This window comes from Triticum aestivum, chromosome 5B (assembly GCF_018294505.1).
Source record: "Triticum aestivum cultivar Chinese Spring chromosome 5B, IWGSC CS RefSeq v2.1, whole genome shotgun sequence".
Lineage (NCBI taxonomy): Eukaryota > Viridiplantae > Streptophyta > Magnoliopsida > Poales > Poaceae > Triticum > Triticum aestivum.
The window spans coordinates 679,710,102-679,732,550 of NC_057807.1; positions in this window are offsets into that span (position 1 = coordinate 679,710,102).

The window sequence follows — 22,449 nt, forward strand, 5'->3', positions numbered from 1 at the left end:
TACTCGTTGTCCAGGGGACCATCTTCGACTGTATTAACTTACAAAGGATACGAGATAAATGGGAATACATTTTACACGATTGCCCAAAATCAAAAGATCACCAACTAAAACAGCGGTGTCCGCTTTGATGCAGTAACCAAGAGGGGAAAGGATAGATATTATGGTTACATAGTGGACATATGGGAACTTGACTACGGACATGATTTTAAAGTCCCTTTGTATAAGTGCAAATGGGTCAATCTGTCAGGAGGCGGGGTACAGGTAGACCCACAGTACAGAATAATAACAGTGGATGTGAACAATCTTTGGTACACTGACGAACCGTTCGTCCTAGCCAATAATGTGGCGCAGGTTTTCTATGTGAAGGACATGTCTACCAAACCAAGAAAAAGAAAAGATAAGGAAGTGAACACATCACACGATGAGCCAAAGCGCCACATAGTTCTTTCAGGAAAAAGAGACATCGCGGGAGTGGAGGGCAAGACAGACATGTCCGAAGATTATGAAAAGTTTCATGAAATTCCTCCTTCAAAGTCGACCCAAGCACCCTGTTAAACGATGAAGATCATCCATGGTTATGGCACAATAAGCAAAGGACAGAAGCGAAGAAAAAGTGAAGGCTTTCTCTCCACGACTATTATGACGATGCCTTTGATCTAGAATTCCTATGTAACAGACGAGTTTCCGTATGAAACCATGATACTTCAAAAGAGATTGTCCGTTTTGTACACGAAGTGCATCCAGTTTTTGTTGTAACCCTGTCAACTTTTTAGCATATGCTATTTGGGTGAAATGATGATACCATCCCAACTTTCAACCTTTTCAGAGTTCATTTGTAGTGCTTTTCAATTTCAGGGTCATTTAGCTCAAAAAATGAACTAATATAAAAAAGAAATGAACTAATAGCAGAAAAATGAAATAATAGCTAAAAGAATGAACTAAAAATAATCAATTAAAATATTCTATTATGATCAACTAAAACAAAACTATAATATTATTCATTAGCAAAAAGAAAATCAACTAAAAAACTTTTATAAAACTCTAATAGCAAAAGGAAGCAACTAAAAAGCTTTTATAAACCTCTAGTATTTTCTAAACTAAATTATATCTTTACCTAATAATAAAAGACGGAAGCTTTCATGGTTCTCCATACGTCGCTCATTTATATCCGTTAATTTTATGTTAATCATAAAAATTGACGGCTGAGATCGCTTCTATATTTTTTTAAATCAAAAAGGCAAGGTTTTCGTGGCCTAGCAATCGGTATTATTTCTTTTTGGAATCTTAAAATCGGTCTCTTGCTGGCCTACGATCTATTACGATCGGTCTCTTGCTAGACTAGCGTTCAATTCTACCGTGAGATTCGAACCTCAGACCTTCCGTTCTCACGCTAGAGGAGGGGGAAAGGTTCTTGAGGGGCGATGGGCGCGGGCGACGAAAGGAGAACACGAGGGGGGCGCAGCTGGGCGACGACGTCCATGGCTGGAGGCGCGCAACTCGGCCATGGTGGCGCGATGCACAGCGAGAGAGGAGGAACACCGAGGTGCGGCGAGGAAGAGCGAGTCCAACGGCGGTTCGGAGGTTCGCCATGGCCGGAGGCACACAGCTCAGCCATGGTGGCGCGCATGCACAGCGGGAGAGGAGGAGACGGAGGTGCGGCAAGGAAGAGCGAGTGCAACGGCGGTGGTTCGCTGACGTGTGTGTCGCCGGGCCGGTCGTGGGGTGCAACGACGAGGCCACATCAAGGCAGGCGCGTGGGGCACATCACCCTCTGTGTGCGTGTGTGTGGCGGCTCACACAGGATCGAGAGAGAGAGAGACGAGAGGAATTGTGGAGACCGGCTTTTCTACCATGCACGGGAGGTACCATGCATAGCTAAGCACTTAATGCTTTGCGTGGCATCCATGCCACTTTTTCCACTAAGGCTCCGCTTGGATTATCGTTTCGCCTCTCAATACCCCGTAAAAACGATACAGACCTCTGGGCGTCGTTTTTTCTCCAGGCGGAACTCACGCTGCGGCCGGTATAATACAGGCGTATACAAAATCCGGATGTAATATCTTACACCGATTCCAAGCGGGCCCTAAGATGTTTCATATATTTTTTATCACTCTCATATCCATTGACTGTTGTGTCATAAATGCTACAGATATTTCTAATAAAAATGTTACTACACATATGTGTGCACTATTCAACAACGTACTCTCTCCTTCCACAAACATGTGTGCATTACAATATAAAGATACTAAAATATTCAAATGTTTATCATAATGTTTTATTATGTTTTAAAAGGAAAAAAATCATACTATTTTACCGTGGTTTGTTCGAGATTGTATCATAATGTTTCATTCAGTGTCAATACACTGAAAACTTATCAGGTTTTTCGTGTTCTAGATTGCATTATTATGTTTCATAGAGTTTCATCATGTTCTGAAATATGAACTTTAAAACCTCTCAAAATATATTCAACAGCGGTTTTGTTTCAAAGTCCAAATCGCAAGGAACTAAATTGGAACTGTGATTCAAAAAATAAAATAGATAGAAGTTTTGAAATTATATGAAAAATATAAATGGGGAGGTATTATTGTGTGTCAGGGATACAGAGGTTGCTAGTGATCAACGTATGGCACAATTTATGACTGATTGATGTGACTTGAGTGGGACCAACATGCATGCTTCCTAATCTCCAATAGAATGCACGGCTGAGCCATGCACGGGATGTCCCGTGCATGGTAGAATCTCTTTTCTCAGGAATTGTGGGGATCGGGGTTAGGGTCAAAGTGGGAGGAGGCAGCCGCTGGTGGGGTGGGCTAAGGAAAAATGGCTTGCAAGCTGGGCTGCTGTTGCTGTGTACTGCTATGGGTTGGGCCAAAAAGAAACACAAGAAGAGAGTGCCGTGGTTAAGAAATTTAAAATCTGCATTGCCAGCTGACCGACACCGACGTTGTTATTTTCCGTACCGCACGTTGTTGGACTCCCCTAGGCGGAACTAGGGTTTCGATGTCTTCCGGCGATTTCTGCCGGAATCCTACCTATCGACGCCCTGTTCTCATCTCCCCGCCTAGGGCCGACCAAGGCGGATCCCGGGGATCTCGCCCGGACTCGGTAGGGGGATCTGTTTCGCGAGTGCTGATCCCATACAGCTCGGATCGTGGCAATGGCTGACGGCAAGGGTTCTCAGAAGGAGAGGGGGAAGGAAACAACGGAGGACTTGCTAGCTCGTCTTACCCTACAGGAGGAAGAAGAAGATGATTTTGTCTGGGAGGAGGAGCTCCCCGACTTGATGGAGGCGGCAAAGTGGCTGGCGATCGCGAGGGTTCACACCCCCAAAACCTTCAGCCCTAATGCACTGTACGGCGACATGGCAGCGGCGTGGAACCCGGCGAAACCGGTGGTGTGGAGGAGGATAAAGGAGAACCTGTTTACTGCACAATTTGGATGCCTCGCTGATTGGAAGAAAGCTATGCTTGACGGCCCTTGGCTGTTTCGGGATCAGGCAGTGATAATGGAGGAGTACGACGGTTTCAAAAATCCTGATTCTTTCAAACTTGACAAGATAGAAGTTTGGGCTCAGATCCATCGCCTACCTGACAACTTTCTCATTGAGCCGGCGGTGAAGGGGCTTGCGTCACGGATTGGGGAGGTGAAGGAGGTTCAGTTGAAGCTGCCGGCAGGCTTTTTTGGAGAATTTGTGAGAGCCCGAGTTAAGATTGACATAAATGCAAAAATCAAAAGATTTGTGACAGGGACAAAAGGTGCGGAAAGAGTCAGGTATCAGGTCAAATACGAGAAGCTGCCTATCTTCTGTTACAACTGTGGAGAGTTTGGGCATTGGCATGAGGAATGCGGAGACGGCGTACATGATGAATCAACTTTTCAGTGGGGTGACTTTCTTATGGCTGATAATGTCAGGCCTCGATCTGCAGGTCGAGGGAACGCTCAATCATATAGGGGACGAGGAGGATTCCCCATGGGTGGTCGTGGTAGGGGAAGGGATCAGTATAATCCGAACCAGAGCTGGCGCTTTAATGCCCGGCCGCAGCAGACCCCTACGGCAGCTCATGAATCTAACAGAAGCTCGGAGGAAGGAGAAGGGCATAACGAGAAGGCTAGCCCCCCAGCTGCTACAATGGAGGTGGTTCTGCAATCAAACAAGCGCGTGTCGGTGGAGAACACGGCTGCTGTTTCAGAGGCTACTTCGGGAGGAGTTGATCTGGGAACATCTCTAGCGGTCGTTGCAAAGGAGAAATTGCCCGCGGTCCCACCCCCGCCGCCGGTGTATGTCTCGCCAAGGAAGGAAAGTAAGAGGACGAAGATGGACAAAAGGACGGATCAGTCAGAGAAGGGCGCCGAGGCGCCTGTGGTTCGAAGCATGGAGGGGATTTCAAACACAAATGATGCAACATCGGCGGGCTCCCGTGAGGAGTACCGCCGGGCGCAATGAGTATCGTTAGCTGGAACTGTCGTGGCGCGGGCAAGGCCGCGACAGTTAGAGAACTTCGCGACATCGCGAGGGAGTTTGCCCCTACCCTGATTTGTATTGTTGAAACGCAAGTTGATAGAACTAGGGTAGAAAGTTTAGCTGGGAGTATTGGATATGACAATGGCTACGCTGTTAGTAGCCAAGGAAGGAGTGGAGGTCTAGGTTTGTTTTGGAATAATCCAATAAATATTGAGATCTTGGGTTACTCTGTTTATCATATTGATTGTTCAGTTGAGGAACCAGGGAAAGACAAGTGGAGGGCAACTGTTTTCTATGGCGAAGCACAAACACACCTCAGGTATAAGGCATGGGATGTTCTGAAGGGGATTAGCAATTTGAGCAATCTCCCTTGGCTGTGCATTGGTGATTTCAACGAAGTTTTACGTCTGGATGAACATGAAGGAACTGGGGAAAGGAGCAACGCACAAATACAGGGTTTCCGGGATGCGGTTGATGTGTGCATGTTGATGGACATTGGCTACCAGGGCCATTTTTGGACTTTTGAGAAGAAGGTTGTGGGGGGAAGCTACACTAGAGTTAGGCTTGACAGAGCCCTAGCTAGTGTCGAGTGGAACGAGATGTATCCCGAGGCTCAAGTGACGCACTTGTCTGCAGCCTCTTCTGATCATTGCCCAATAATTTTGAACCTGCACGGAACAGTTCCTGTTATAAAGAAAAACAGCTTCAGATATGAGGTAATGTGGGAGACACATGAGGCTTGGGGAGAAACGATCCTAGCAAAATGGACAGAAGGAGGTGCGGCCGGGAGACTAGATGATCTGCGAGCAAAACTAACCAGAGTTGCAAGGCGTCTGGGGTCTTGGAACAAAAATGTCTTTGGTATGGTAAGGAAAGAAATTAAAAGCCTTAAGAAGGAGTTGGAGCGACTACAAAATGCACCTGCCAGAGCTGGGCCGAGCCACATTGAGATAAAGATCAGTGAGAAACTTGTTGAACTCTATCATAGAGAGGAGCTGATGTGGAGGCAGCGATCGCGTCTTGAGTGGCTCGCTGCGGGGGACAGAAACACGAGGTTCTTCCATCTACGGGCAAGTCAGCGCACGAAGAGGAATATGATCAAGGCTTTAGCAAATTCCCTGGGCGCCCTCACGGATGATCCAGAGGAACTGAAAACTATGGTTAATGATTTCTATAAAACCCTTTACACGTCAGAAGGGGTGGCGGGGATGGATGAGGTACTCTCCAAGGTCCCAACGAAGGTGACAGAAGAAATGAACGCAATGTTGCTCGCTCCGTACACTAATGAAGAGGTAAAAACAGCTCTCTTCCAAATGTTTCCAACCAAGTCACCGGGACCGGACGGTTTTCCAGCTCATTTCTATCAGAGGCATTGGGATATTTGTGGAGATGAGGTAACTAAGGCAGTCCTGAAAATTGTCCGAGGAGAGGAAGAGGTCGACTGCATCAATGACATGGTATTAGTCCTAATACCGAAGGTTTTAAACCCAACTCTTCTTTCTCAGTTTCGTCCTATCAGTCTCTGTAATGTAATTTACAAAATTGCGTCGAAAGTTGTTGCAAACAGGCTCAAGTTGATATTACCGGATATAATTTCAGAGGAACAGTCTGCCTTCGTCCCGGGGAGGCTAATTACAGATAATATAATTTGTGCATATGAGTGCTTGCACTTTATGAAGTGGAGTAAGTCTAGATCAAATAGCTTTTGTGCTTTGAAACTAGATATGATGAAAGCTTATGACAGATTGGAGTGGCCATACCTTCGGGCAATGATGGAGAAGTTGGGTTTTGCTCAATCTTGGATCAATATTGTTATGGGGATGGTGCAGTCAGTATCGTTTTCTGTTCTTTTTAATGGTGAGAAGCTAGAGAAATTCATTCCTACAAGAGGCATCCGACAGGGAGATCCTATCTCTCCTTATCTCTTCTTGATTGCAGCAGAGGGCCTTTCGTGCCTTTTGAAATCCAGTTCTCAGTCGTCTGCGTTTGAAGGAGTTAAGGTGGCTTCAACAGCTCCGGTTGTTAACCACCTGCTCTTTGCTCATGATAGCCTGCTGCTTTTCAAGTCAAGTGTTGAGGGAGCAACGATGGTGTCAAACCTTTTGGATACATATTGCAATGCGTCGGGTCAGAGAATCAACCATGAAAAATCTTCTATTCATTTTAGCAAAGGTTGTCCTCAAAATCTGAGAGATAGCATAAAGAACAATCTTCAGGTTTTTAATGAAAGCCTAAGTGACAAATACTTAGGGCTGCCTACTGATGTTGGATAGTCAAAGATGGGAACTTTCAAATACCTCAGGGACAGAGTATGGGAAAAAGTGAGAGGATGGATGGAGAAACTCCTTTCTGCTGCAGGGAAGGAAGTGCTTATTAAGTCAGTTGCTCAGGCTATACCCGTGTACTCAATGGCTTGCTTCAGATTGCCACGAGGCCTATGTGAGAATATAATGTCTATCATCCGACAATTTTGGTGGGGGAGCAAGCGAGGTAGAAGGAAGCCAGCATGGGTGGCCTGGGATGTCATGACAAAACCAAAGTATCTTGGTGGCATGGGTTTCAGAGATATGGAGGTCTTTAATCTCGCCTTGCTTGCGCGGCAGGCATGGAGGCTGCTGGATGAACCCAACTCTCTTAGTGCAAGGCTTCTGAAGGCAGTTTATTTTCCTAACAACAGTTTTCTTGAGGCAGATCTTGGTAGCCATCCATCGCAAATATGGAGAGCCATCGTTGATGGGAGGGAGGTGATGAAACAAGGTATAATCAGGAGGATTGGCAGTGGCCAGCAAACAAACATTTGGACTATGAATTGGCTGCCTAGGGCAGGTCCTCTGCGCCCAATAACATCTCTAAGTGCTAATCCACCAACGATGGTTGCGGAGCTGATTGATAGCACATCGGCAACATGGAACGAACAGCTAATCAGATCCACTTTCATACCTTTTGATGCTGATACTATCATGTCTTTACCACTGTGCACCCGAGTGATTGAAGACTTCTGGGCATGGTCTGCGGAGAGGAATGGAAAATTCAGTGTCAGATCAGCTTATAGAATGGTAATGAATACAAGGGAGCACCGGGTGAATTGGTTGGAGGAAATATCAGGGGCTTCCTCGATGGAAGCTAGCAGTAAGGCGTGGACTGATCTTTGGCATATTAAAGTACCATCGAAGCTCCGGGTTTTCCTTTGGCGTTTGGCACGGCAGTCGATCCCCTCGATGGATCTCCTTCATCACCGAAATATGTCGACAACAAAGGTGTGTGCCTTATGTGGGAGGGACGATTCTTGGAGACACGCACTACTAGATTGTACCATGTCAAGATGCATATGGGCTTTGTCTGATGAGGGTCTAGTGGAGCAGATGAGCATTAATAATGATCCAAATGCAATGAACTGGCTTTTTGCACTGCATGATAAGCTTTCACAGCAGGAGTTTGTGCTAATGGTGGTCACCTTATGGGCGGTTTGGAGAGTCAGACGGAAAGCGATCTATGAAGATGTCTTCCAGAGTCCATAAGCAACTAACAGTTTCATTCGTTCTTACCTAGCAGATTTGAAAGCCCTCGAAGAACCAGCAAGGGAAGATCCAGGGAGACCTATCCATCGGCCGCGCCAATGGATCAAGCCTTCGGTTTTGTCTTTCAAGATAAACGTTGACGCTGCCATGTCGCAGAATAGAGGACGAGGAGTTGCGGCAGCTTTATGCTGGGATCACAATGGAGTTTTCCAGGGAGCATCGGCCATTGTTATCAAGGGATTACACGACCCTCCTACTCTTGAAGCTTTGTCGATCCGTGAAGGTCTGGCCCTTGCTGAAGATCTGAACTTGCAGAGACTACATGTGGCATCGGATTGTCAGGTTGTAGTGGATGACATCAAGAACAGAAGCCCGACAAGTTATGGAGCAATTCTACATGAAATCATAGAGCATAGTTCTACTTTTGAAGCTTGTAGCTTTGTGCATGAATATAGGAGCTCGAATTTCGAGGCTCACAGGCTAGCGAGGCATGTTTTAAAGTTGGGGGTTGGCCGTCATGTTTGGTTAGGCAACCCTGGTAATCTTTCGTTTGTGGATGTAAACATTGATCATAATTAATAAAAAGCCTCGCGGACTGTCTCAAAAAAAAATTTTAAAATCTTTTGTGTTTGAAGGAACTTGAAACTATTTTATTTGGACTTTTGGGGTTGTACCAACTCCACATAAATTAGCCCACGTGCAACTTATTTATACTTTGTTAGAAATATAAACCCAATATTTAATTAAGAAGTTTAAATTTAAAGTGGGTTATGCTTAATTCGAAATGAATGGGATTGTTATTTTTAGCTCCCTAATATTTTTGGGAGGCTATGTTCATGAGTTATAAACAGAACCACCATGTGAATTCCCTCAATTTAGATAGATTGAAGATCCATAAAATTTAGTTATTTGAATTTCATTTCCATTGACTAATTTAATAAAATTCAAGTGAGGGATTTAAAAAAAACCTCATTTCGTATCAAAGCATGATGACATGACCAGTAAAAATAAGACGAAACAAACATTATAGTTTAGTAGATGTAGTACTATGCAACAGAAGCCTAAGATGCCCAGACATGTTGCACTTATGAAAAAAGTAAAGTATCAGGGATAAGAAAACTCCTTGTTCAAGGGAAAGGCCTTGTTAACTCGGTCCTTATACACGTTGCTCCGGAAACCGCACGAAGCCATGTCGCGGCTGACGTCATTGAGAAGCAGTGCTCCGACGAGCCGTCACACAAAGTTATGTATGTTTTTTATGTATTGCACTTTTTACTAACTGTGTGAATTTCCTAAGTTTTCAACACTGATGATAGTGTCTTAGTAAATAAAATAGGCATGTCTAACAGAACGCAAGGACATTAGTGGTGATTTGATAAACCGATCGGCTTTATGCACATGCTCATAATAGAAATACCTTTAAGTTGTTGCTTTAAGATTTTTTTAACCTCCGTTGCAACGCACGGGCCCTTTTGCTATAAGATTTATGCAACTAAAATTATCAAAGTATTTTTTGTTCAAAACATTATAAGCAAAAAGAAAATAAAATAAACAAGTAGAAACAAAATAAAATAAATAGTAGACAAAATAAAATAAATAAGTAGAAACAAAAAATAAGTAGAAACAAAATAAACTTTAATAAATAAGTACAAACAAAATAAAATAAAATAAAATAGCAACAGTAAGTATTTTTTGTAAGTAGAAACAAAATAAAATAATAAAGCAACAAAGAAAACAAAAAAAGTGCCACCTACTGGGTCAACACGGCCTGAATACAACTAGAAACTCAATCATGGGCCAGGATTCAGGCCCGCAACAGGCCCAGTAGGCCCACAGGCACACAGTGACAGATTAGGCTCGAAAGCCTGCAATTGAGAGGAGCTCGAGAGGGTGGGTGCAGCAGCGCTTATAAACCACTCTCGAGCTCCCTCAGCTAGCGAGGTGGGACTAAACTTTTGACGCGGGCAGCACAAGGCCTTTGGTCCCGGTTGGTGGCACCAACCGGGACTAAAGGGTGGCACTGGTCCCGGTTGGTGCCACGAACCGAGACTAAAGGCTTTGGTATATAAGCAAACACTTGTGAAAATTTCACTTCTCATCTTGCAGTTGCCACCCCGGCGCCGCCGACGACATCGATGCCGCCAGGCTGCCCCGACGCCGCCCACCGCCCCCACCGTCACGGTCGCCCTCGCCCTCGCCCTCACCCGCCGTCGTTGTCGCCCGCGCCCTCACCGTCGCCCGCGCCCCTCGCCCGACGCCGTCGCCGCTCGCTGCCCCTGCCCGACACGCGCCGCCCCGGCCCTGCCCCGACGCGCGTCGCCGTCGCCCTACCCCGCCCCTTCATCGCCGTCGCCCCCTGCCTCGAGCGCGCGCCCCTGCCCCGTCGACGTCATCGCCGTCGCCGTCCTCACCGCCGAGCCCGCGCCCCTCCTCACCTTGGTCCGCCCGGCGCCCTCCCTCTCCTTGTTTTTTTTCAAATATATGCTTGTTTTTTTCATATATATGCTTTTTTTCATATATATGCTTGTTATCATAATTGTTTTTGTTCATATATATGATGATTTTTTTATAGAATAGGATGTTTTTTTGTTCATAGATGATCATATATATGATGTATGCATGGATGTGGATGAAATATGATGTTTTTGTTCATAGAATATGATGTTTTTTTATTCATAGATTTTTTTTGTTCATGAGAGAGGCGGGGTCGTCGAGGAAGTTGTATTGTTTAGGGTTAGGGTCGTCGAGGAAGAAGGAAAATAAGGAAAAAGAAGAAAAGAGGAAGAAGGAAGAAGGATAAGAAGAAGGAGAAGAAGACGAGAAAAAATAAGAAGAGGAAGTAGAAGAAAAAAAGGAGAAGAAGAAGGAATACAGGAGAAGAAGAAAAAATAGAAAATTTTCTATTTTTTTCTTCTTCTCCTCTATTCCTTCTTCTTCTCCTCTTTTTTTTCTTCTATTTTTTCTTCTTCTTCTTCTCCTCTTTTTTTTCTTCTTCTCCTCTTTTTATTTCTTCTTCTTCTTCTTTTTATCGGGAACGAGGGCGTCGAGGATCGCCGAGGGGTCGAGGGTTGGGAACTAGCTAGGGTAGAGGGTCGAGGGTCACAGAGGGGTCGACGGTTGCCGAGGGTTCGAGCATCGAGGGGTCGAGGGGTCGACGGTCGAGGGTTCGAGGGGTTGAGGGTTCGAGGGACGAGGGGTCGAGGGTCGAGGATCGCCGAGGGGTCGAGAGGTTGCCTAGTGTCAAAGTATTGAATAAATCCATGGCTTAGGGCCGGAGGTAACCGGGGCATGATGGTACGAAGCTCTCCAAAGTTATTCTGGAACGAAGTCCCGGATAGGGTAATTCGTCTTTTTCTATGAATTATCCTATCCAGGACTCCGTTCCAGAACAACTTTGGAGAACTTCGTACCACCATGCGCCTGTTACTTTCGCCTAATGATGAAGACATGGTTTTGTTTCATCCTTTGACACTAGACAATTTTCTGCACATCCAGAATGGCACCATTTTGTTAAATCCCTTGTCAGTCCGGACGTCGAACAATCATGAGAGAGGCAGTCCGGCCCAAAGCCTAGAAGCGCTGCTGAGGCCACCCAAATTTACCAAGTTAAAAGAGCGTTGTCGTCGAGGCCACCCCGAACCCCATAAGCGTTGCCGAGGCCACCCCAAACCCTAGAGAAGCGTCGAGGCCACTAATATGATTCCTTGTTCTGATTAGGTAGCTAGGTCTACGTTTGCCACTAATATATCCACCTGATGTCATGTTTGTATAATAATTGCCATGTTGTAATATTTGCAGAAACAATGGAGCACGGACGAAACGAGGAAGCAGAACAGGTGTTGGGGGACATAATCGCAGTTGTCGGGGATATACCCTGCGGTATGACCCGGCCAGACTTGACGATTCACCAGAAGACCCGGCTGGAGCGTGGCGACTCACTGGTGACCCTCCTGGACTTGGCGATTCACAGATAACCCGCCCAATATCGCCAACTAATTAGTAACCCGGCGAGCGGGTCAGATGGACAACAAGGCCCAAAGCCCAGAAGGCCGGCTCACGTTATGATGGGCCGGCTTAAGAGGAAAGGGATGACAAATATTTCCTTTATGAGGAAGCAAGACCCGGACTTGTATTTAACTTGTAAGAGAAGATAGACTAGTCCTAGTCCTACTAGGACTCCACATGTAACCCGCCCCTCTAACTTATATAAGGAGGGGCAGGGCTCCCCAAAGAGGGAGAAGCAACAAAAACAATATCTAGGGCTAGACACAAAGAGGAGAGCCGGCTTACGTCGACTCCCTCATGATCATAATGAGACCTAGCCACAAACAGCATGTAGGGTTATTACAGGATGATGTTTCCCGGGGCCCTAAGCTGTCTAAATCCTCGTCTTGTGTGTTGTGTTTCTTGATTCCGCTCAACCCCTTCAAGCTACCACATAGATGCGTTGGCCTCACGACTAAGTCCTTACATTAGGACATCTGCCATGACAATTCCACGACAGCAGCCGAAGGTGATGTCTTGTTGTATCTCAACGATAGCGATGGTCTGGAAGGACAGGGTGAAGAAGCGGGCTACGGTGATCGAACAATGGAGGAGGAGAGACGTGATTATGATGGCTCCGGTGACCGAATGCCGTTGGAAGAAGGACACCGTGACGATGTCTCCGGTGACCGAACGGAGTCCGGCCAGGTATATATATTAATTAAGCATGTGCTCACTAGATGCACTCATTGTTTTGGTATGCAAACATATTAACTCTTGTCTCTCTTCTTTTTTCTAGCCCTCCGGATCGAGAACAACTTCGGTAAAGAGACGAGGCCCGAAGAAAAAGTTGCGCTCGGATGAAAAGTTCACGATCACAGAAATCACGCGTGATGGCCAACCGATTGCACCCATCTGGACCAAGGAAGCATTTTCTGCTCAGTGTGGGGTTCTTGTTAGGGACATCATCCCGATCAGCATCCACCAATGGTATAAGCCTAAGGAGGAAGACCCTGAGGTGTCTTATGTCAACAATAGGCAGAAAGATGATCTTTGGACCGAGCTGAAGGCAAATTTCACCCTACCGCCAGAGGAGGATCCGGAGAAGCCAGTTATAGAGCCATTGGTCAAGGCTCGTGCTCTTAAGAAGATGGCGGATCTATTCAGGAGGTGGAAGACTGAGCTGAAAACAATGTTTGTCGACAAAGACAAGACTCCAGAATTCACCGGCCGGTATGAGAAGATCGGAGATCACTGGGACACATTTGTGGCCCACAAGACATCGGACAAGAGTAAGAAGATGTCAGCGGGAAACAAGAAAAATGTTGCGAAGAAGTAGCTTCACCATCGCACGGGGTCAGGTGGCTACCTCAAAGCCCGGCCGTTGTGGGCCAAGGCTGAGAATGACCTACTTCATAAAGGGGTCGAACCAGAGACATTGAACTGGCCAGACCGTTGCCGGACTTGGTTCTTCGGAGTTGGCGGAATCTTGGACCCTATAACAGGGAAGTGCGTTTGGGCGAATGAGCAACTGCGAATACCCGTCACGAAGCTTCAAGACTATATCATCACAGCGCATGAAGGGGCGTTCGTTCCCGACAGAGAGAACGACGAACTCACAATGGCCCTCGGGAATCCTGAGCATGAAGGGGCGTTCGTTCCCGACGGACACGAGGCACGCCAGGCTCCGTTCCGTGGAAGGCTGGGTTTCTGGAGGCAGGCGGTTACAAATGCTAGGAGAGGAGGAAGAAAGTGGAGCAGACCCAACTACAGAAGCTACACGCAAGGGTACAGGCGCTAAAGGAACAAGACGCAGTTTGCAGCAAGTGACCTGCTGAAGCTACCCCCGAAGCTACCCCACCATCTCAGCGGAGAAGCAGCGTGGCTTCCACCGAGCTGCTTCAGGAGCCTGTCTTGACGGCTCCTGCTAGCTACCCTATGGATGCTATCACGGAGTCTCAACATTACCACCTTATGACGCAATGGCAGAACTTCAAAGTCAAGGCGGCTGTCGGCTCTGTTCAACCTCCTGAACCCGGCGCAACTTTTCACTGTCGTCCGATTCCAAAAGGATATGCTAGGGTGACGGTGAAATAATGGAGGGATTTGAGGACCTCGAGCTTGACCACCCTACCGGTGAAGGGGAGACTCGGCTGGGTTCTGCTCTGAAGACTCCATGCCTATGGCAGAAGGAGCTCATCAACATTCTGAATTGGACGCCTCCGCCTCCTCCTCCTCCTCCTCTGGCGAGTCAGGGCACTCCGCCTCCTCCTCCGCCTCCTCCCCCGGCGAGTGATCAGTGCACTACACCTCATTCTTCGGTGCGTGGCGGCACTACGCCTCCTTCTCCAGCACGTGGCGGCACTCCGCCTGCGCCGGCGTGCCCGAGTAGCCAGCCTCCTCCTTCTCCGCCTCGTCAGCAAGGGCAGAAGAGACCCACCGCCGCTCCGGCTTCTCCAGCGCGTCATAGTCCTTCTCCTCCGCCTTGTAAGCAAGGAAAGAAGACAGCCGCAGCCGCTTCGTCTGCTCCAGCGTCTAGCAGTACAGCCAGAGGCGGGAGGCAATACAGATTCGGTCCATCTCTCAAGCCTCTAGAGAAGTTACCATACAAGAGGACCGTGGAGGAAACTGCGAAGATCGTGGAAGCCGAAGTGACGGACTTCTTTCAAGCGGTGAAAGCAAAGAAACATCCACCTCCGGAGGAGAGATAGATCCTGTGAAAGTAAAGCGCACTATCGATGCCCTGAAGAAACCACCACCGTCTTTGCCGAAAAACAACTATGAGCGCATTACTGAAAAGGTATATAGCGAAGCGGAGCGGTCGGGAACTACTATCAGTGATCGAAGGTTAGGAGAATGACGAGCTGGGAAAAAAATTGTCCAGCTCAGCGAACAAGCGAACCAATCGTGCCCCCCGCTCAAGGTGTCTAGCGATATCGTCGCTAATCATCCGGAGATTTTGCCCAATACCAATCTTGGAGATTACCTGCTCGATGATGTACATTATGATTTCTTGGAGGTGGACGAACACAAGTACCATTACGGGAAGCCTCTCATCAAAGATGAAAGATCTCTAACAACGATGATGCGAAGATTCCATGATTGGTACATGGAAACCTGCAGAGAGTCTGGGGGACGAATACTTTGACGCTGAGAGTTAAAGAGGAGCACAACCTCGTTGGAATTGATATGTTGTCTATTCCATTTGAGGAGTTCTTCCAGTTTTTCAATCAATAGGCCCTGTATGAATTAACGGCCACTTGCTGTTGTCTGTAAGTACTACTTCTATCATTAAGTCTATATATATAGATCAGCTCTTTCATTGCATGTATTTATAATTATCCTCGCTATATTATGCAGATTGAAGATCGTCGAATGCAGAAAAGCAGAAATGTATGATATTGGGTTCATTAACACAAATCTCATGGATGAATTTATGGTTAAATTTCAAGCCAAAGAAACCGAGGCCAACTTACTCAAATCGTTGGTAATAAATCAAAACAAAGATAAAATACTCTTTCCTTACAACTTCAAGTGAGTGTTACTGCCTTGTGCATATTTGGTTTCCCTTATTACTCGAGGTTATAGTAATGTAATTTATGAGTTATGCATGCATGCGCAGATTCCACTATATTCTCCTAGAGATTAAGCTTGAGAAGGGACTAATAACCGTCTTAGACTCGAGACGAAAAGATCCCGACACCTATGCGGACATGACTAAAATTCTCAAGAAGTAAGTTCAATCGATCATTATCGCACCATATCGGCAACTTTTTGTTCATTTCCTAATATCAAGTAATTATTTTCTTTGTCTCGCATGGTTTGGAAAGTATTCACCGCACAATCTCCAGGACTGTCGAGGGAGCTGCGATTTACATACCCGAAAGTATGTACTACTAGCTAGCTAGTTCCGCGCATCTCCCGTTGATTCTAGCTACTTTCATCAATGCCATTTATAATGCTTTCATTATCAGTTTGATTGACCTCTATTTCTCATAAAGTGCTTGTGGCAGGAACAAGAGAATGATTACTGTGGATACTACGTGTGCGAGTTCATCTACAACGCGACTTGCAAAAATAAGCGGGGCTAGTCTAAAAGTCAATATGAGGTGCGTAAGCAATCATATTCACAATTTCATATTAGTCTCCGAATTGAAAAGACCGAACAAAGATAGAACATTATATTACAAGTCTCGAGACCGCGAGTAGCGAGTTTGTCTTCACATTACAAGTCGATATCGATCATCTAAACTACCATCACATAGAAGAGAGCTGCGGTTATCACGATGAGCATCATCACGATGAAACTCGTCTTCATCCGGTTCCTCCAACGCTCCCTCCCCTCTCCCGCTAGATAGCGGGCGTATCTAGATTCGGCCTCGGCCCTAGTGGTGTACCCTTTGTAACTGTTATCGCTGAATCGGCCTCGGCCCTAGCATTGTTCACTTTATTCCCATTGAGGCTTGTGTTTGCAAATTCAGCGGGGAACTTGTATCGTTCGTGCAGCTTCGTGAAGAGGAGGTTGCGCAAATTCCCTCGGTCAGGATGCCTCAGGTTCTCAGTGTTGATCGAGACGGTGCTCCGAACAATGCACCCGAGCTGAAGCGAGTACCCCTTGACTATTCGTTCGGGCGCCGTTGGATTCCCGTTGGAGTCCACTTCAGTAACTTCCTCCTTGAGGGTGAGGAGCACGATCGGGCGCCGGTCCTTCCGTTGCCTCTTCGGTTGGCTGCCATCTGTGCGTGCGCCGCAATCATCAGTGGTGGCATCCTCGGCGGCACCATCAGTGGTGGCATCAGTGTGGTCATCCTCGGCGGCACCATCAGTGGTCTCAGGATCGATGGGGAAGGCGGCGGCCTCATACAAGTGAGGTTGTTCCTCCATCTCCTGGGACAGCTCCCAGAATGCCTTGCCGCCCGAACCCCCGGCCTCATCATTGTGGGCCATGTTTCTCTCTAAATAGAAACAAAGTTTGGTCAAAAAGTTGGTTATTGTCAAGGAACAAGATCATGGTCTCATCATTTAGGGTTTGTCGACACCGAGGCATCCTAAAATCTAAGCTTTTATCATTGAGGGTTTTTCGACGCTGAGGCACCCTAAAAGCCTAAGCTTTCATCATTTCGGTTTTTATCGACACCGAGGCACCCTAAAATCCATGCATTAGTCACAAGTACGCCGGGGCACTTGATCCTACTTAATTAACTACTACGATACCCCGGCCCATGCATTAGTCACAAGTACCCCATATCTCCTATTTTTAGCAAAGCCATGCTAAAATTCACGGAAATATTTAGCATGACCTTTGCTGAAAATAGGACATATGGAGTACCCGAATTTGCCGGAACGGAAGTTAATCGACATTCCGGCAAACTCAAGGGCCTCTCGGGGTACCTGCAAAATCATTATCCCAGGTGGACATGGATGCAATGTCACATGTCACATGGATCCCACACCCACAGGAGCTGGTGAAGCTTCATGTGTATTTCACGAAAACCAGCCTGACTAATGAGCTTTATGTAGAAAACAAATCACTCCACCAGCTCACACAGGATCATCCCTCTAAGCAATTACTCAAAATTGATCAAAGTTTATGCATTAGAGAATATCAGTCATTGATATATGGGTCCACATATGTTATGAAACAAACACTAAAACAAATTGCATGCGTGATGCTGCTGATGATGACCAAGCCCAATTATCTAGGTGCTTTGTCCAACTATAAGCACAGTGGAGTGCAGCAAAATAAGTACAGAATTCTTTTGTTAATTCACAACTTTGTACACATACTCTGCATAGACAAAGTGCCTTATTTTCATATATAATAACATGCATGGTGACGAGGAAACACTGAACCCTACATCAGGAAACAACCTAGTAATCTATTGTGGCGAAATAACAGTTTGCTTTGTGCTCACCACGCAGGGGAGGAGGCGACGAGGTCCGGGTGGTGGTAGTACTCCAGGAACTCTATGTGTGCAGTGCAGACCAAGGCAGGATCCTGCCTCGGTCGTCCAGCTCGACTTTGCTACAGGAACAAAAGGAGCAAATGGTTGAATCATCTTGGTACAAACAAAGTAAGAACCTGCTAAATGGGCACTAGGAGCAAAATAAATAAAGGCATACAAGAGAGACATATCCGCAAAGACTATAAATTAAAGTTCAGGGTTATGAAGCATATTGAGTCTATCTGAATGCTCGGTTGCTTATTCAGAGTAAAACAAAGTACCAATAAGAAATACTTTCTAAGAAATGCTAATTAGAAGACTCGCACGATGTGAGAGCTGCGCTACACTAAAAAGTGTCAATTTCTTCAGAAATTTCAGTCTTCAGAGTTTCAGCTCCTGACAGGCACCAGTTCACTAGCTGTCTCTCTCCACCTCTGAAATCACTCTGCAGTTTGTGCCTTCTCTTCAATCAGGTGTATATGTTGACCCTTGACTGTCACAAAACACTAGTACACCATACTCCCCACTTCTGCTCTGCTCTTCTCTGAATTTCACTCCTAACAGCTTCTACGACCGTATCTGAAAGAATGAATCGTGCCTAAACACCTATGCATAAATAGCATACAAGATTTGGTAACCTTTCATCATGTCTGCAACATACTCTCAATTGTTTTCCCAACCAAAAAAAACAATAGTTGCAACAGCATATCAAGATTTTTCACTTTCCATGCAGAGTAGAATTCGCAACTGGCAGCACCTTAATTCCAGTATAGTTTGAAACATTGGGTAGTACTACTACAGGATTTCAGGCTGCAGATGAGCATGAACTGATGCTGGATGCTATAAACTTCAATTTACAAAGAGTGGCTGAAATTAACAAACAGTGGTTGAAATTTACCTACACTTGGCCAAACAGGCAGGACGTCGCTGGACGGGGCGGCGCTGGTGTCGGGGCGGCGCTGGTGTCGGGGCGGCGCTGGTGTCGGGGCGGCGTCGAGGGCGGCGGGGCGACGGTGGTGTCGGGGCGGCGCTGGCGACGGTGGTGTGGACGGGGCGGCGCTGGTGTCGGGGCGGCATCGAGGGCGGCGGGGCGACGGTGGTGTCGGGGCGGCGCTGGCGACGGTGGTGTGGACGGGGCGGCGCTGGTGTCGGGGCGGTGTCGAGGGCGGCGGGGCGATGGTGGTGTCGGGGTGGTGCTGGCGACGGTGGTGTGGACGGGGCGGCGCTGGTGTCGGGGCGACGTCGAGGGCGGCGGGGCGACGGTGGTGTCGGGGCGGCGCTGGCGACGGTGGTGTGGACGGGGCGGCGCTGGTGTCGGGGCGGCGTCGAGGGCGGTGGGGCGGCGGCGTCGGGAGAGGAGAGGGGAAGGGGATCGCGGGCGAGGGCGAGGGAGAGAGAGGGGATCGGTACGAAGTAGGGGCGGCACAATACTAATGGCGCACCACCCCTCGGTGCGCCATAAGTACATACATGCTAATGGCGCACCTCACCCTGGTGCGCCATTAGTATTTTTTTTATTTCTGCTCGAGCCAACAAGGGTTATCTACCACCTGACCTGATACACGTCAAGTCTTCTCTACTAGCTCGACTGGTCAGCAGCTAGTTCTCACACCAGGAGGTCCTGGGTTCGATTCCGAGGCTCCACAATTTTTTTATGCATTTAAAATGCTGTTTGATACTTATTTGTGTTTAAATATGTTCAAACTTGTTTAAATCATAACAGTAATATTTTTTTATAAGATAGTAATGATTTTTTAAAAATATCATCAAACAGTAATGCCGGTGGAGCGGGGGAGGGTGCGGGGGGTGCGGGGGGTCGGCGGCGGCGGTTGAGTAGGGGAGGGGTGCGGGGGGTCGGCGGCGGCGGTTGAGTAGGGGAATCGAGAGGGTGCGGGCGGTCGGCGGCGGCGGCTGGTGGACCGGATCTGGCAAGGTGGGATAGCGATCGAGATGGAGGGGGATCGAGATCGAGTGTCCATGAAATTAAAAAATATTCATGATAGTTCAAAAAGTGCCCATGAAATACAATCGAGAAATGAAGTCTACGATTTAAATACAATCGATCTTAGCTAGCTATCTGTTCACAATCTTCTTGCCCTTCTTTTTTTCAAATGGAGTTCTTCTATGGAACGGACGTCCTTTAGATAGGGTGGTCCTGCTTCTTCTTGTGGTGTATGCTGCTACTTCATCGTCGTCGTCATGTTCGATCCTCGGGTCGCCGTACTTGTCAAAGTCTTGCTCATTGGCTACTCCATCCATTCCGATGATCTTCCTTTTGCCTCTCCTCACGACAACACGACTGGGCTTTGGCAGGTCGGTAATGAAGAAGCATTGGTCCACTTGGGAAGCCAGTACCCATGGCTCATTTTTCGCGGTGACGTTTGCGCCCGCGGTCTTGGATTTGGCTTCGGGTATAACCATGGTGGTGAAATACCGGTCTTCTTTTATGACGTTCTTGGCCCATCTGACACGGAACATCGGGACCTTCTCTCCAGCGTAGCTTAGCTCCCAGATCTCCTCGATCCTTCTGTAGTATCTGTCCTTGTCGTTATCGGTGTAGGATTCCATCGTTACCCCGGAGTTCTGATAACCATCGCTCTTCATGTCCTTGGCCTCGGTGTAGAATGTATAGCCGTTGATATCGTACGCCTCATAGGTCATCAGGTTGTGCTCGGTGCCCTGTGACAAGGCGAATATGAGTTGTTCTTCCGCGGAAGAATCCTCATGTAAAGGGTACGACAGAAGCTTCTGCTTGAACCAACGCGTGAAACATGAGTTATGCTCTTTGAGTATATCTCCGTCCGTCCTCTGTTGGCCTCGGTCATTGTACGTCTTCTTAATAAAGGTTTTGTACTCTACCACCCAAGGATCGACCACGTCTATGTGTTGTAGCGCGACTAGGTTTGCTCTTTCAAAGTCGGCGAGTTGACCCTCGAAGTGTACATGCATTTCACGGCGACCCTCACGGTGACCCCATCCGGCGAGCCTGCCGAGGTGCCTGTTGACGGGCAGACCAACGGGGTTCTCGATGCCTAGATAATTCGTGCAGTAGGAGATGCACTCTTCGGTCAGAAAACCCCTGGCTATGCTTCCTTTTGGACGTGACATGTTGCGAACGTATCCTTTGATGACACCATTCATCCTTTCGAACGGCATCATGCTGTACAGGAACGTCGGCCCGAGTTGGATGATATCCTCCACTATATGGACCAGCAGATGCACCATAACGTGGAAGAATGCGGGCGGGAAGTACATCTCAAGCTCGCATAGTATCACCACGATCTCTTCCTGTAACCTTCTGAGTTGCCTCACGCCAATCGACTTCCGAGAGATGACGTCGAAGAAGTTGCATAGGCCAAATAGCGTTTCACGGACGTGCGCGTCCATGATCCCATGGATTGCAACTGGAAGTATCTGCGTCATCAGCACGTGACAGTCGTGAGACTTCATCCCACTGAACTTCTGCTTCGCTGGGTCTAGGTATCTGCTTATCTTCCCCGCGTAACCGTAAGGAAGTTTTACTCCTAGGAGGCAGGTGAAAAACTGCTCGATCTCCTCCTGACTTAGAGTGAAGCACGTGGGAGGGTAGTCATTTCCGGTCTTCTAGGCCTTTTTGCCTTTGCGACGACTTTCTGTGTCCTGCTTCGCCTCATCATCATCATCATCATCATCATCATCATCATCATCATCATCATCATATATAGCGTGAAGCTCCTGCCTGATGCCCATTGATTTCAAGTCTGCCCTTGCTTTCGGCCCATCTTTGGTCCTCTCTGGCATGTTGAGTAGGGTACCAAGCAGACTCTCGCACACGTTCTTCGTGATATGCATGACATCAAGGTTGTGAGGCACACGGTGGATCTTCCAGTACGGCAAGTCCCAGAAAACAGACCTCGTTTTCCATACCTTCAGCAGTGGCTCTGGCGCCTTTCGCTTCTTTCCCGGCTCTGGCACCTTTTGCTTTTTTCCCGGCAGTGGGCAGTCTTTCCAATTTTTCAACAGCTTGTCTATTTCCTCGCCGCTCCTCGTACACGGGCGTTTTCGGGGTTCGGTTTCACCATCGAACAGATCCTTGTGTTTCCTCCACGGGTCATCGTCGCGAAGCCACCTTCGATGTCCCATGAACACGGTTTTCAAAGACCCGGGGTCTCTATCTAGCTGGCGATACGTTGTGTCATCCATGCACCTTACGCATCCAGAAAATCTGTGGACTACCTGCCCCGCAAGATATCCGTAACCGAGATAGTCATGCACCGTCGTGAGCAGTGCGGCTCTCATAGGGAAATATTCTTTCTCTGCGGCGTCCCACGTATTGGCTGGCGTTTTCCACAGCGTGTCAAGCTCCTCTTTCAGCAGCCCCATATACAGATTGATGTCGTTCCCTGGTTGTTTCGGCCCTTCAATTAGCATACTCATGTGAATGTACTTCCTCTTCAAGCACAACCAGGGGGAAGGTTGTACATCCACACAAACACAGGCCAGGTGCTATGTGTGCTTCTCTGGCTGCCAAACGGATTGACTCCATCGGTGCTCGCGCCCA